A 15,243-nucleotide genomic window follows, 5' to 3' on the forward strand; every position below is an offset into this window, starting at 1 on the left:
ATATTCCCTCATCTTCTAAAACCTTATGTAACTTTTCAGTGCACATAAGTGTCTTGTGAATATAACTTATTTGATGGGACTTGAAAAAGACAGCTTGAAGATAATGCAGAAGGAAAAATATGACCTAAGTGGCATTAATATACTTAATTTAAGCTAATTCTGCTTAGTTTTGAGTAGTGTGTCCAAATCAGATGTAAGCTATATCTTCATTTACTTGCACAACCCTCGCCCCCAGACATACACACTCTCACAAGACCGGGTGGTGAGGGAGAAAGAAAGAAGGAGAAAGACAGGAAGTACAAGGAGAAGAAAGCCTGAAAACATAGAGAAAGCATTACATTTTCAAATGTCATAATTAATGGTTCAAGCAAGTTTATCTAAATTTGAAAAGGCAAAGAACTTCCAATCTGACTTATAGGCTACAACAAACTGAATCCATTAAAAATGGTTAATATTAACTGTAATTTCTATCAAATTATCAGCACATTATTTTAGGCATATCATGAAACTTATTCCATATTTAATATGGAAAAATTAAATGACTAGAATAGCCAACACAGTATTGAAGTTCAGCAAAGTAAAACTGAAACTGAGTCCAAGGGATACTATGTATCTATAGTTACACTGTAGCATTAGTGAAAGAAGCAAAACATAGATGAATGAAACAGAATGGAGAATTAGTAATGGATCTCCATAAATAAATACAGTCAACTGATCTTTGGTAAAAGCCCAAGGGTAATCTTTCATCGCAGGATACTGGAATCATTGTACACCATGTACAAAACAGTCTGAATATAGATCTTACACCCTTCGCAAAATATATCACAGATTAAATGTAGAATTCAAAACTATGAAACTATAAGAGAAGGAAATATACATGACCTTGGTTTGTCAATAGCTGTATAGTTAAGACACCTAAGTCACAATAATTGAAAGAAACAATTGATACATTGGACTATGTTAGAACTAAAATCTGCTCTTCAAAGACATTGTCAAGGTAATGAGAATGCAAGCTACAAACAGGCAGAAAATATCCAAATAACATACCAAATAAAGATCTTCTATTCAAAATATACAAAGAACTCTTAACATTCAACCATAAGTAAACAGACAACTTAATTAAAAGCAGATCAAAGATATTAATAGACATCTCACCAACAAGATACACATATGGCAAATAAGAATATGAAAACTTGCTCTATATGATATGTGATCAGGGAAAGTCAAATTAAAATGATGAGAGTATACTATGTATGATTAGAATGGCCAAAATCCAGAACACAGCCAATATCAAATGCTTTTGAAGAAGTAGATAAAAAGGAACATTCCTTCATTGCTTGAGGAAATACAAAAGGAGACAGCCACTTTGAAAGACACTTCGACTTTCTTAGTGTCTTATTAATAACTGTTATAATTGACAATGGGCAATTATTGAGAACAAGAAAGAAATGAAGCCCAGAAAGACATGAAGTAACTATAAATGCCTATTACCAAGTGAAACGAATCAGGCTGAAAAAGCTACATTCGGTATGATTCCAATTATATGGCATTGTTGTAATAGCAAAACTATTGAAGTAGCAAAGAGATCAGGTTACTAGGAGTTATAGAGAAAGGAGGAATGCATAAGGGGAACACAAAGTATTCTTGGCATGAGAATTAGTCTATCTGAAAGTATAATGGGATATATACACAAATACAAACATTCACATTTTGCACTTTCACCAGTGTACTGTATAAGACTTACTTTGTAAGCTTACAAAGGAATCCGATTTACAATCGATTCTCCCTGAATGAAACTCATTCATAAAGCAGGGGCTTACTGTATATCTATCATTATATGTTTTGCTGAATACATTAGATGTACAATATCATGTATCAATCTCAATGTAAACTATAGATTTGGGGTGGTAACGATGTGCCAATGTAGTCTCATCAGTTTTGTAAAAGTATGGCATTACAGTGGTAGGTATCGATGTGAGGAATGTTGTTGGTATGGTGGCAGAGGGTACAGGGGAATTCTCTGTATCTTCATCTCAGATTTGCTGTGAACATAATACTGTTCTAGAAAGTAAAATCTAATAAACTAAAAGGGAAAATATTTTAAAAGGATGCATTTTTAAAAATTTCATATTAGAAGAGGATTCTGGAGGGGCAGGTGACCATCCCAGTTTCTTATTTAAGGTCATCCCTACCCCTTCCCTTAGGTATTCTATTAGTGTTTATCTGAAAGAGTCGAAAACATGTTCAAATAGAAACCTGCGTTCTATCTCTCTCACTCCATGATTTACTTTCAATTATTGCCTAGAAATTGGGTTGTTTTTAATCAACATTTTGCACAGGACTTTGGAAGTGAACAAAATGGAAGTTCCAAGTATACATTGGACTAATTTTTAGAAAGATATATTTTGAATGATTCCTATACTTCACTATCTCATTTTTTAAAAATAGAAGTAAAAATAAAATTGCAAGACTCAAATGTATTTGCAAAGGCAAAGAAATAAAATTGGTGCAAAGATTCTTATATAAATGAGTACTATTATATAGAAAAAAAGAATCTTTCTTGAAATCCCTATTTATATGTATGGTTCCTGTTGGAAAAATAATTCTTGTTTTTTTACTATTATCTAAGGAAATAACATAATAATTACAAGATCCAAAAATACATAATTTAGTTTATATTTCATGTTTTATCATGTCAAATAGTGCATAATCAGGGTATACAGACACATATACTCTATACTCTGTAATATAGGCAATAAATTTTACTACAAAATTCTCAGTATTTACATTATGGATGCACAATTAAAATTACATATAAATAATTTTAGTTATCTAAAAACTACTTATTCTGAATATAGTTTCATTGCTAAAATTTTTAATTCCATGGTTGTTTCCCAAACTGTCCAGAGTATTTCTTACAGATAAGAGTAAACATAATGTAAATTCTCTTCTGTTCTCACCTAAGATAATTATAATTAGCAACACAGATTTTCTGATTTTTATAAAAGGTCATATTATTGATTCTAAACTTATTTTGTATTTGAGTATCCCAAGATGTTCTTTATAGCTTATCTACTTACTACTGAGAATAAATAAAAAGAAAAACATGAAAGTTTCTCTGATTTTTTTTCTGGCAAGAATTCATTTAAAATCTGCAGAGTTCTGGTCTTTTTAATTCTTCCACTGCTCTTAAATAAGTACTCCCAAAATGCTGAAAAGAGCAAAATCAGAAGTTCAAAATAAGCAAACAGTTTCTTCATGATAAGCAAAAGTCTAAAACTGCTTTTTAACTTTTATCAATTTTAATTTAGTTGAAGCATTGAAAAAGGCCCAAAACTGCTTTCCACTTAGGGAATCAAACTTTTCTTTCCCCTCTCCACTCCTCTGCAGACACACTAAACATATACATGACTCTGGTTATGCGCCTATTGCAAGGTTGTGTTATCATAGTCCCACAGATAAATGCTTACTCTAAAAAAAAATAACATTTAATTTTCATTCTTTCATTCTCCTAATGTGCCAATCTGTGCAGAGAAATGTTTTAATTGTAAAAAGGACTGCAAGAAAGAAGTGTTCACAAGTAAATTATCTAATGCTGTGCACTAGGTACCAGGAGAGGAGAGGAGGCGAGAGAGCTACAAAAAGAGTTTCTTATAACCTGAGAGTGGAATGAAAAACATGAAGTAGCCACGTGGAAGGAAGATAGTTGAGATTTCATTGTAAAAAGAAGAGCAAGTGATGATCAGAACTCAAGGCAAAATATGACCTACTTAATGAATTTTAAAAATCAATATATTCAAAAGATAGAACCTAAAGGCAACTAGGAAAAGGATGAGAGAGGAACTAGAGATCAGATCTGTCATGAATTAATGTCAAGTTAGTGGTAATGAAATGTTATTGAACTGTTTAAATCCTCATAATAAAATATGTTTTAAAATATGGCGACATGATTTTCAAAGAACACTGTGGTTGATGATAATGTTGGACAACAGGAACAAGGCTGTTGCGGCTGTTCAGGAGACAGCCATGATGGTCAAGAAGTAAGGAAGTGTGAGAAGATCCAATAGTTATGTAGGAGCTGGGATGGATAGGAAATAGTGGATTTCTGTGTATAAATATTGAGGAGGGAGTAGTTGTTGAGGGAGAACATGGAATGAAGGTGACTACTAGAAGTTTGATATAACTAAATGTATGGATATTGGTCCCATTCTCTAAGAGGAACACTGAGATAACAATGTGTGTGTGTGTGTGTGTGTGCATGTGTGTCTGTGTGTGCGTGTGTGTGTGTGTTATGACAGGAATGTGAGCTCAATTTTGGAGATGTTACATTTGAAAAGCCATCAAGAGACTCAAGTAGATATATTACAGTACCAGTTGGTCACCTAGAATCAGTTTAGGAAAAACGGCTTGAGTAAGCCATCAGCACATTAGGAATAATGATGGGCTTGAGACTGGACAAAACCACCTAAGAAATGTAAGAGTGATAAGAGAAGACAGCATGGTATAGAGGAATACTAACATTTGGGGATTATATAGATACTGGTGGCAGGAAGGCGTTAATGTAGTTTCATTGAATGAAAGTGAGAGAATGCTTTCAGAAGAACACTCTAAAAGAAATAAAATTTCCCTGTGGAGCTACTAATGAGGATGCCAAAAGACACAAATAAAATGTTTTTAACTCTAATGGGAAAATGTTCCATGACAGGGATGGAGACAGTTGAGAAATCACAAGTATGATAAAAATGATGAGTAATGCTATCAGTAGTGACTACACCCAGAGAATTATCAAAACATGCCCACATCCTAGGAAGTATCAGAATACCAAAAACATGAGGAAGTAGAAAAAATGGTAGAAAGAGAAGCTTGCAGAGAGTAACATGAAAAACAACTGACAAAATATATGGTTAGAGACATTGAACAAATTATGGCAACATTTATGGTTGTTGGTTGCTTTAAATTGCCCTACACTCACTTATTGTCTTCCTTCACTTTTTAGGCAGTTTGAAACACAAAGAGGTTGAATGTATCCATTATATAATAGAACAGTACTCCAATGTACATTTTAGAACTCCCTCTTAGGACTTCATCTCAGCATAACTCCATTCTGAATGAGGTGGAAACTATTGTAAATAAAATATATGAAATGGAAACTGATATCTCCACTAAGCACATGACATCACATTTCAGAGAAATTTTGGTGGAGACTAAGGTCAGCAGTTTGGGTACCAGTAAAAATGTAACTACTGCTTATCCGAGAGAGATGAGGGGCACAACTGGCAGTTTGCAATTCCGTTCTCAAGCATTAATTCACACTATGCAACATATAAAAATTCACACCATGAATGAAGATGCATTCAATATTTGTTCATATCTACTCTTTCTTGGTCATTTCACATAGATTCCAATTCAACACTGAGTTGTAATACCATCCTGGTATTCTTGTCTCTCCAGGGTGCATTGTACTTAATTTTCTATGACTAATTTTATTCCTTTGATTGAGAGTTATATTATATCATACTATGCTACTTTAATTTCTGTTGGAAACATAACTAAAGACAGTATCATAAAAAACCTTGCTTTATCTGTAAAAGGCATGTGATGATATTATTTTAGGGGAGGTAGAACAAGTACAATTAAATTTAAATCTGATTTTCCTGGTGATATGAACTGTACATTTTTAACTTCAGTTACAGTTGGAAACAAATTATTTTAAAGCTACTTTTATGAGTTTTTACATTTTTGAAAGAGTTGCAGATCTTACACAGCTGCTTCTAAGACTCTGAAAAACTCTTGAAAAACAGAGTTAGATACTATTCCAGACTGCTTAATTGTTTCTAATAGAAGGGAAAAAAAGGAAACAAAGCTTTTGTAAATAAGAAAGGGAAGAAGAGGGGTCAGAATGGGAAAAAAGAAGAAGCAAGATATACCATGTACAGGTACAAATTTCCTATGATGAATGTTGTCATTATGCATATCTAAAATGTACCAATAAATGTTTTGCTTTAAAAAAATCTACTCAACTGGAAAGGAGATTTTGCAGCAGAGCTACATTTAGCATTATGGACAGCAATTACAGAGTGCTAGGATAACTTGCACCTTTGCAGAGGAGAGTCATATTTGGGAGGAGCTTGGATTGGCATTTTTAGTCCCATTATCTGGATATGATATTCCTTGTGAAATATGAAAAAGAAACATCTTTTTTCATCCACAGCACTATGTCATCAAATAATAAACAATGGAGTAAAAGAACATAGAGAAACCAGAGTTCATGGTACTGGTAGCAGCTAATTTTACCTAAACTTTGAGAAATATTATGCATGATCTAAGATGCAAGGGAAAAGGAAAGAGAGAAAACTTATCCCCCTCATTGTTTACCTTGATGTAACAGTACACATTAAAACCTGAAAGGAACTAAAAATAATCCTGAAAGCAAGCCAAATTTAGCAAGTTAGATCTGTACTAGGCCATTTCCATGATGGCTTGGATGAACACATTTGTGAGTCATCTTTGCATCACTGTGATGAAATATTTGAGATGATCAATTTATAAGGAGGAAAGGCCTCTTTTGACTCAATTTTAGAGGTTTTCTTCCATCATTTATTGCCCTATTTGCTTTTGGTGGGTGCCTGTGGTGGAGAAAAGCTGTTCCCCTCTTGGAAGTGGAAAAGCAAATGGAGAAACAGGAAAGGCTTGGACATCATTTTTCCCTTTAAGGATACCACCAGGGCCTTCACTTCCTCCCAGGAGGCCCTGCTTCCTAACAGCTTCACCATTTCCCAGTAGCACCACAGGCTGAGGCCTTTATGCATGGGCCTGGGGGAACATTCAAGAACCAGCACCATAGAGAACACCAGGAGAATTCATGAAAAACCTTACAGAAATACAGAAAAATTTTAAGATTTACAAATATATTAAAGTAGTGTGAGATGATGGAAAAAGCCACTGGAGTCACACTCAAGACTCATAAGAACCAAGAGGTTAGGGTTTTTTCTATGCAACCTTTGACAAGTCATTCCATGTTTTTATTCCTTCATAAGTAAAAACAAAAGATCTAGGTGAAATTATACTGATAATATTATATACAAGGACTTTCTATATATTATTTCATGATTTCATATTCACATAATGTTAATGGAATTTTGTGATAAATTCATTGGATTACATTCTCTCCCAAGTTAGAAATTACACAGAAGAGAAAACAAATCTCAAATACAGCAAAAAACTGAGTGACAAGCAATTATACATCTACAGTAATTAGTTACACCAAAAATTAAAGGCTTGTATCCCATGTATTTTAGGCCAAGAGACTAAATAACAATTTGTCATCTAACTGCATCTGTCATATCATTTAGCTGTAGCAAAATCCTTAGCATTTATCATACATTCTAGGAATCATATTTCACTAAAGAAAATTAGGAAATAATTTTTATTCAGCAGCAGGCAGAAGGAGACAATGCAAAATTGTACATAGTGTCTGGTATGCTAATGAAGAGAATGTGCTTGTCCATTTAGTAGTGCATTTCTTTCCTACAAGATTCCCAGTTCAGAATTTTCCTTAGAGGAAAAAAGCCAGTGAAGGATTTGAGATGGTGAATAACCCTCAGGGTGAAAGAAAATAGGTGTGGAAGAGATGTACCTTAGAAATTAGATTTCCTAGACATAATTTGAGATAAATGGGCTCAAAATGATTGAAAAAACATTTAGTGCACCTAAGACTATTTATGATGAAATTTAGTGAAAGAAAAACAAGGATTCTTATTTCCAGTTGTAAGTTTTTATGCTTTTGGACCTTTATTTTCAGTTCTAATAAAGAACAAAAGTGTAGCTATCCAAATCCCAAATAACTTACAGAATCAGAAATTCTAACTTTCATGTCTTAGTAAGATTTCTTCATAATATTTTAACTTTTTAAATAATGGAGTAAAAGAATATGTAGAAATCAGAGTTCATGGTATTAGTAGCCACTATTCTTACTGCAAAACAAAGAAAGATTATGCAGATCTGATACACAGGGAGGTAAAGAGGGCAAGATGGAAGGAAGGAAGGAAGGAAGGAGAAGAAAGGAAGGAAAACACACAACAGAGAGCTGTGCAGGATTTTTATTGTTGCTGTCTTCCAATTCATACCTGTATTTTTTTCATAATTCCTTCCTTGCATATACTTTGGAGACAATTAAAAAGAAAACCCCTTTCTAGGAAATATGTCAAAATTTAGTATTGGGGTAAATATTTTCAGGTGATAAGAAACGAAAGGTTATTCGAGGATGCTGAATCAAAAAATAAGAAGGCCTAGACTTCCAAGAAGATGGCAGAGTGGTAAGCACCAGAGAGCAAGCCTCTCTAAGGTTCCAATGTACAGGTACTGGAACAATGTGAGGAAGAGAGGAAGGAGAAAAGTGGGTCCTTGGGCCCAAGAAGGATCTGAAGTGAGAACCCCATGGGGACAATGAAGACAGAATTTCCAACAACAAAAATTGGGAGTGTGGGTGGTAGCATCTCCCTGAACCCAAACACACTGCATGGGAAAGATAGCTTGAACCTGCAGAGGATTCGTGACTACTCGCAATTCCAGAGACCTCCACAGAGAAGCTCACAAGTGGAGCAGAGCATGGACTGCAGTGGTTAGTGAGTTACTGGGCTTTGGACATCCTCCAGGGAGAAGGCTAATGGCTGGCAGCCATCTTGGAGAGGGGTCTACTGAGTTCAGGTCTCAGAACAGCAGCAGACCTGCTCCATCTAGTGGTTTCCAGTGTCAGTGTCAGAGTTTAAGCAAGAGGGATCCGAGTTTGAGCCAGCAAGTGGCATGTGGACTGTTGCAGGCTCCACAGGTTCAGCCCTCACACCCAGAAACCAACCTGAACTTCAGTGGAACTAAAGGTGCAGACTTGCTGGCATTATACACTGCCTCACCATAAAGCAATGGCTAGCTTGCTGGGATTAACTCCCAGCAACTCAGATCTTACTTTGTCTACTTTGTCTACCCTTGACAGCAGAGACACACCTTGAAGTGGACATTTTTCTCTTATTTTCTTCTTTTTTTAAATTTGTCTCTTTCTTTTGTTGTTGTTTTCTTTTCTATTTTCCTTGATTATTTGTTCTTATTTTTATGGGAGTCTGAACATGGTTTCTAGTGAGTTTTTGTGGTTTGTTCTGCTCTTGTTTTTATTTTTTCCCTTTCTTTTCCTCCTGTTTTCACCAGTTTCCTAAACTTTGAATGATCTTCTTTTGTCCTCTAGTCTTGCTTCTAATCTCTTACTCTTCTTCTATTTCTCTTATTTCTACCCCCCAACTTCTTTTGAATTTTCTCTCTTAATGGTAAAACCACTATATTGAGGGCTTATCTACTGCATACAATTTCCTGGTTCATTTTAGATTTAGTTATATAATCACATATCTAGTTCATACAGGTAAAGGTGGCAAATTAATATTTACTATACTTTGTCATTTTCTAGGCTGTCTGATGCTATTGTTATTGCTGATTGTACTATTTTAGCCAAGTTGACATAATTTTTCTGATCACTTTTTCTTACTGGTATACCAAGACTGAGATTACCTAAGGTCATAAAAAATACTACAGGTCAGTGCCAAAGAACCAGGGTCTAGGCCAAGTAGGCAGAAACTTCTAATACCCAATAAATTGAAGAGGTAAGATCTTGCAACAGACTCAAAACACAGCTACACCTAAAAGACACCTCTGAGAAGTAGTCATTTCCTAAGAGTTCTAAATACTAGCAATAAAGCTACTTGCCACAAGCAAGTTACAAGCATCAACCCAGGAATTAAACTAAAAACAAAAAGATAGAAAATGAGAAAACACTTAAATAAGATGTAAACCCAGACTTCCACCTACTCAAAGCCAAATCCAGGGGGCAATTAGGTGGAACAATCTGAAAGTCACCCAAATGAACTCTCTGAAGTGGTAATAGAGGAAGTAACAAAGCAGATGAACGAAACCATAGAAAAAAATCTAATCCGAAATAATTTCTCAGATATTTACAGAGAAGGTGACCAAAATGAAAGATATGCTTAGTGACTCTAGAGCAGATACAGATAAAAAAAATAGATGAGCTTAGAAAAATGATGGAAATCATGAACACTCACCCTAGGATAGAAATGAAATCCATAAAAAAGATTCAAACAAATATCCAGGAGATTAAAAATTCCATTGAAAGTATATGAAGCAGAATGATCCAATGTGAAGACAGAATATCAGATATAGAAGGCAGGATTGCTGTTAGTGATTATGAAAAGAAAGATTTCTTAAAAATAGCATGGGCACAAGAAATCAATCCAACAGCTGCAAGATAATGCAAAGAAGAATAACATAAGATTGATTGGAGTAAATGAAGAAGTGGGAGATAGACCAAATGACATAAAAAAAATTGCTCACAAAAGTAATAGCAGAAAACTTCCCAAGCTGAGGAAAAGAATTTGACATACAGATAACTGAGGAATATAGAACTCCAATTAGCCGTGGTCAAAAAAAAATCTACATGTAGGCATATAATAATCAAGATTCCAGAAATCCAAAACAAGAACAGAATATTAAAAGTTGTTTGAGAAAAGAAACAAATCACATATAAAGAGAAACTCAACAGAATCACAGAAGGCTTCTCAACACAAACCTTCATGTCAAGGAGAGCATGAAGTATTTCAAGCCCTAAGAGAAAACAACCTCCAACTCAGATTGATGTATTTTGCAAAACTATCTTTCAAAATTGATGGAGAAATAAGATACTTCCATGACAAATAACATCTGAGGAAATTCATTAATACCAAACCAGCACTCCAAAATATTCTGAAATATATTCTAGAAAGAAATTATAACTCCATGAACCCCAACAGAATGAATCCACCAGGCAAAGCAAGAAATTAATCAAAGGGAGGAAAAGAGAACCAATAACAGGAAAAGATCGTGAGAATGATAAGTCAATACATATCAGTTATAACCATCAATGTAAATGGTATTAATTTACCAATCAAAAGAAGTAGACTGGTAGAATGGATCAAGAAACAAGATCCAACAATATGCTGCATTAAAAAACACAATTTAATTGAAAAACCAATTCATAGACTGAAAGTCAATGGATAGAAAACAGTACTCCATGTGACAAGAATCTGGAAAAAATCAGGAGTAGCTATTCTATTTGAAGACAAAGTGGATTTCAAGCTAAAACTAATTAAGAGAGACAAAAAGTCACTACATCCCTGTAAAGAGAACAATCCAAGAGGAAGAGATAATAATCATAAATATATATTCATCAAATACTAGTCCACCCAACTATATAAAACAAATATTATCAGACATGAAAAATCAAATAAACACTAATACAATTTTAATGGGAAACCTCAGTACCCCACTGTCACAAATAGACAGGTCAACTAGGCAAGAAAATCAACAAAGAAATATTACAACTGAATGAAACATTTAAACAAATGGATTAGTAGATGTCTACAGAATATTCCTCCCAATAACATCAGAATTCACATTATTCTCAGCTGCACATGGGATATTTCCCAAATACACCACATACCAGCTCATAGGACATGCTTAAATAGATGCAAAGGAATTGAAATTATCCCATACGTACTATCAGACCATAGTGCAATGAAATTGAAAATCAATGGCAAAAAATCCCACAACTCCATAAATACCTGGAAATTCAATAACACCCTCCTGAAAAACCAATGGATCACAGAGGAAATTAAAGAAGAAATTAGACAGTTTCTATAATTAAATGATAGTTCCAGTAGAACATACCAGAACTTATGAGAAGCAATGAAAGCAGTCCTATGAAGGAAATTTATAGTGGTGAATACCCATATCAGAAAAACAGAGTGAGTCCAAATAAACAAACTACTGTTGAACCTCAAGCTTGTAGGAAAAATTAGAGTAAGTCAAACCCAAAGCTCATACAAGGGAAGAAATTATTAAGATCAGAGCAAAAAATAATGCAATAGTGACTAAGAAAATGATACAATGAATCAGAAACAACTTTGAAAGATTAAATAAATTTAGCAAACCCTTAGCCAGCCTTACTAAAAAAAAAGGAAAAAAACCTACTCAAATCCATGCAATTAGGAATGAAAAGGGTAAAATCACAACATATCCTGAAGATCATCAATACCTACTTTCAGAACCAGTATTCTATTAAGATGGAAAACACAGCAGAATGGACAGATTCCTAGATACATATGAATTATCAAAGCTGAATCAAGAAGATATACATTTTTTTTAGAAACAAATGTCACTCAAAATTGAAGATGCAATTAAAAACCTACCAACAAAGAAAATCTCAGTTCCTAGTGGACTCACAGCTGAATTCTACAAGAAAAGTAGATAAGTCCTAATGCCACTACTTTTCAAACTGTTTAATGAAATTGAAAGGGAAGCAGTACTCCCAAATTCATCCCTGGATTCAAGCATTACCCTAATACCAAAATCAGAGAAGGATCAAAAAAGAAAACTATAGGCCTATCTCCCTAATGAACATAGATGCGAAAATCCTCAATAAGATACTGGCAAATAGAATACAAAAAATCATCGGAAGATTATACACATGACTAAGTAGGATTCATCCCAAGGATGCAGGAATGGTTCAACATACAAAGGTCAATAAATGTAATACACTATATTAACAGAGCCAAGAACAAAAACCATATGATCATATCAATAGATGCAAAAAAAGCATTTGACAAAATCCGACACCCATTCATGATAAATATCCTACAGAAAATGGGAATAAATGGTCTTTGTCTCAATCTGATAAAAGTCATCTCTGACAAACCAACAGCCAAAATAATACTAAATGGACAAAAACTGAAAGCTTTGGCCAGGGATTTAGCTCAGCAACACAGTACCTGCCTGGCAGGTGGGAGGTCCTGAGTTCGATCTCTGGTACCAAAAACAAACAAACAAAAAACTGAAAACTTTCACTCTAAAACCAGGAACAAGTCAAAGATATCCACTGTCACTACTCTTGTTCAATATAGTTCTGGAAACATTAGCCATAGCAATCAGACAAGAGAAGGAAATAAAAGAAATAAGGACAGAAAGGAAGAAGTTAAATTATATTTGCAGATGACATGATACTCTACATATAAACCCCAAAAACTCCACCAAAAAAACCCCTTAGACTTAAAAACCAAATTCAGTAACATAGCTGGGTACAAAGTCAACATAAAAAAAATCAGTAGCATTCCTGTACCTGAATAACAAACTCACTGAGAGAGAAATTAGAGAAATAACTTTCACAATAGCATCAAAAAAAAGAAATACTTAGGAATCAACCTAATGAAGGAATTAAAGACCTCTACATTGAAAAATACAAGTACACTGAAAAAAGAGATCAAATACTATCAGAAAATTGAAAGATATCCCTTGTTCTTGAGTAGGAAGCAGTGTGGTAAAATTGACCACACTTCCAAAACTGATATACAGATTTACTGCAATCCTGGTCAAAATTCCAATAGCATGTCTCAATTAGAGAAAACAATTCTAAAATTTATTTGGAACCAGACGAGCCCTAAAGTAGCAAAAACAATTCTAGGCAACAAAGGCAAGGCAGGGGACATCACAATCCCTGCCTTGAAATTATCCTACAAAGCTAATGTGATAAAAACAGCATGGTACTGGCAAAAAGAAGACCTGAGGAACAATGGAGAAGATTAGAAGATGCAGAAACAACTCCAAACACACTCAGCTTCCCTATCTTTGGCAAAGGGACCAAACAACTTCACTGGAAGAAAGATAGCCTCTTTAATAAATGGTGCTTGGGAAATTGGCTTTCTACAACATCTAGGTGATACTCTTAAGGGAAATAAATAGGACACACATGTGTAAGTACTGAATAGTTACTCTAGTGTGAGAAACTAAAAGTGTAAATAAGGACTAAAAGGTATAATAGATAATGTGAAATAGGAAGAAAAGGGGCAAAGGGGAAGGGAAAGTGGGAGGGGTAGGAGAAAAGAAGGAAGGAAATGGAATCAATATGAGAAAATGGAAAAATGGAAACAAAGTCTTTGTAAATAGGGAGTGATGGAGGGGTTGAAGGGAGGGCAGGAGAATGAGGGAAAAATAAGAACCAAGAGAGATTATGTAAAGGTGTAAATTTCCAATAAAAAAGATTAAACCTAGACCCATATCTCTCATCATTCACTAAACTAAAATTAAAATGGATCAAAGATCTAAACATTAAAACAGGAATACTTAATCTGTTGGAATAGAATACAGGTAAAACACATGAAGACATAGGCATAGGCAAAAACTGAACAAAACTTCGATTGCAAAGGAAATACTACAGGGAATCAACAACTGGGATCACATGATTTTGCACAGCAAAAGAAACCACGAACAGAGTGAAGAGACAGCTCACAGAATTGGAAACAAATTTCATCATTTACTTCTCAGACAAAGAACTAATATCTAGAACACATAAAGAACTAAAAAAAAAAAAATCAAAATGCTCAAATTTAAAGATCCAATCCAAAAATGGGCATCTGAAATGAATAGACACTCCTCAGATGAAGAAGTAAAGACAACAAATAAATATGTGAAAAAATGTTCAACATCACTGGTAATTCGAGAATTGCAAATTAAAACAATTCTCAGATTCCATCTCACTCTAGAAAGAATGGCTGTTATTAAGAAATCAACCAATAACAAATGCTGACGGGACTATGAGAGAAAAGAAACACTTCTCCACTGTTGGTGGGAGTGTAGATTGGTGCAACCACTGTGGAAATCAGTGTGGAGATTCCTCAAAAAACCGAAACTAGAATTTCCATTTGGCCCAGCTATTACCCTTCTTGGTATCTTCCCCAAAGAATGAAAAGCATCATACCACAGCAAAATATACACACCCTTGTTTATAGTGGCACAATTTGTAGTAGCTAAATCTTGGAAACAAACCAAATGCCCATTAACCAATGAATGGATAGAAATGTGTTTTTTCTATACAGTGGAGTACTATTCAGCCATAAAGAAAGATTATCTTGAGACATTTATAGTTAAATTTATGCACCTCGAGACCATACTCTCTTTTTTTTTTTTTTTTTTTTTTTTTTGAGACAAGATCTCACTATGTAGTTCTGGCTGGCCTTGAATTCTCTGTGTAGCCTAGGCTGGGCTCGAATTCATAGATCCTCCTGCTTCAACCTCCTGAGTGCTGGGATTACAGTCATGTGCAACCATGCCCAACTGGAGACCATACTCTTAAGTGAAATAAATTGGACACACATGTAT

The sequence above is a fragment of the Heterocephalus glaber genome, unplaced genomic scaffold (genome assembly GCF_053883595.1).
Source record: "Heterocephalus glaber isolate CG9 unplaced genomic scaffold, H.glaber_assembly_v1.0 deba00001523, whole genome shotgun sequence".
Lineage (NCBI taxonomy): Eukaryota > Metazoa > Chordata > Mammalia > Rodentia > Bathyergidae > Heterocephalus > Heterocephalus glaber.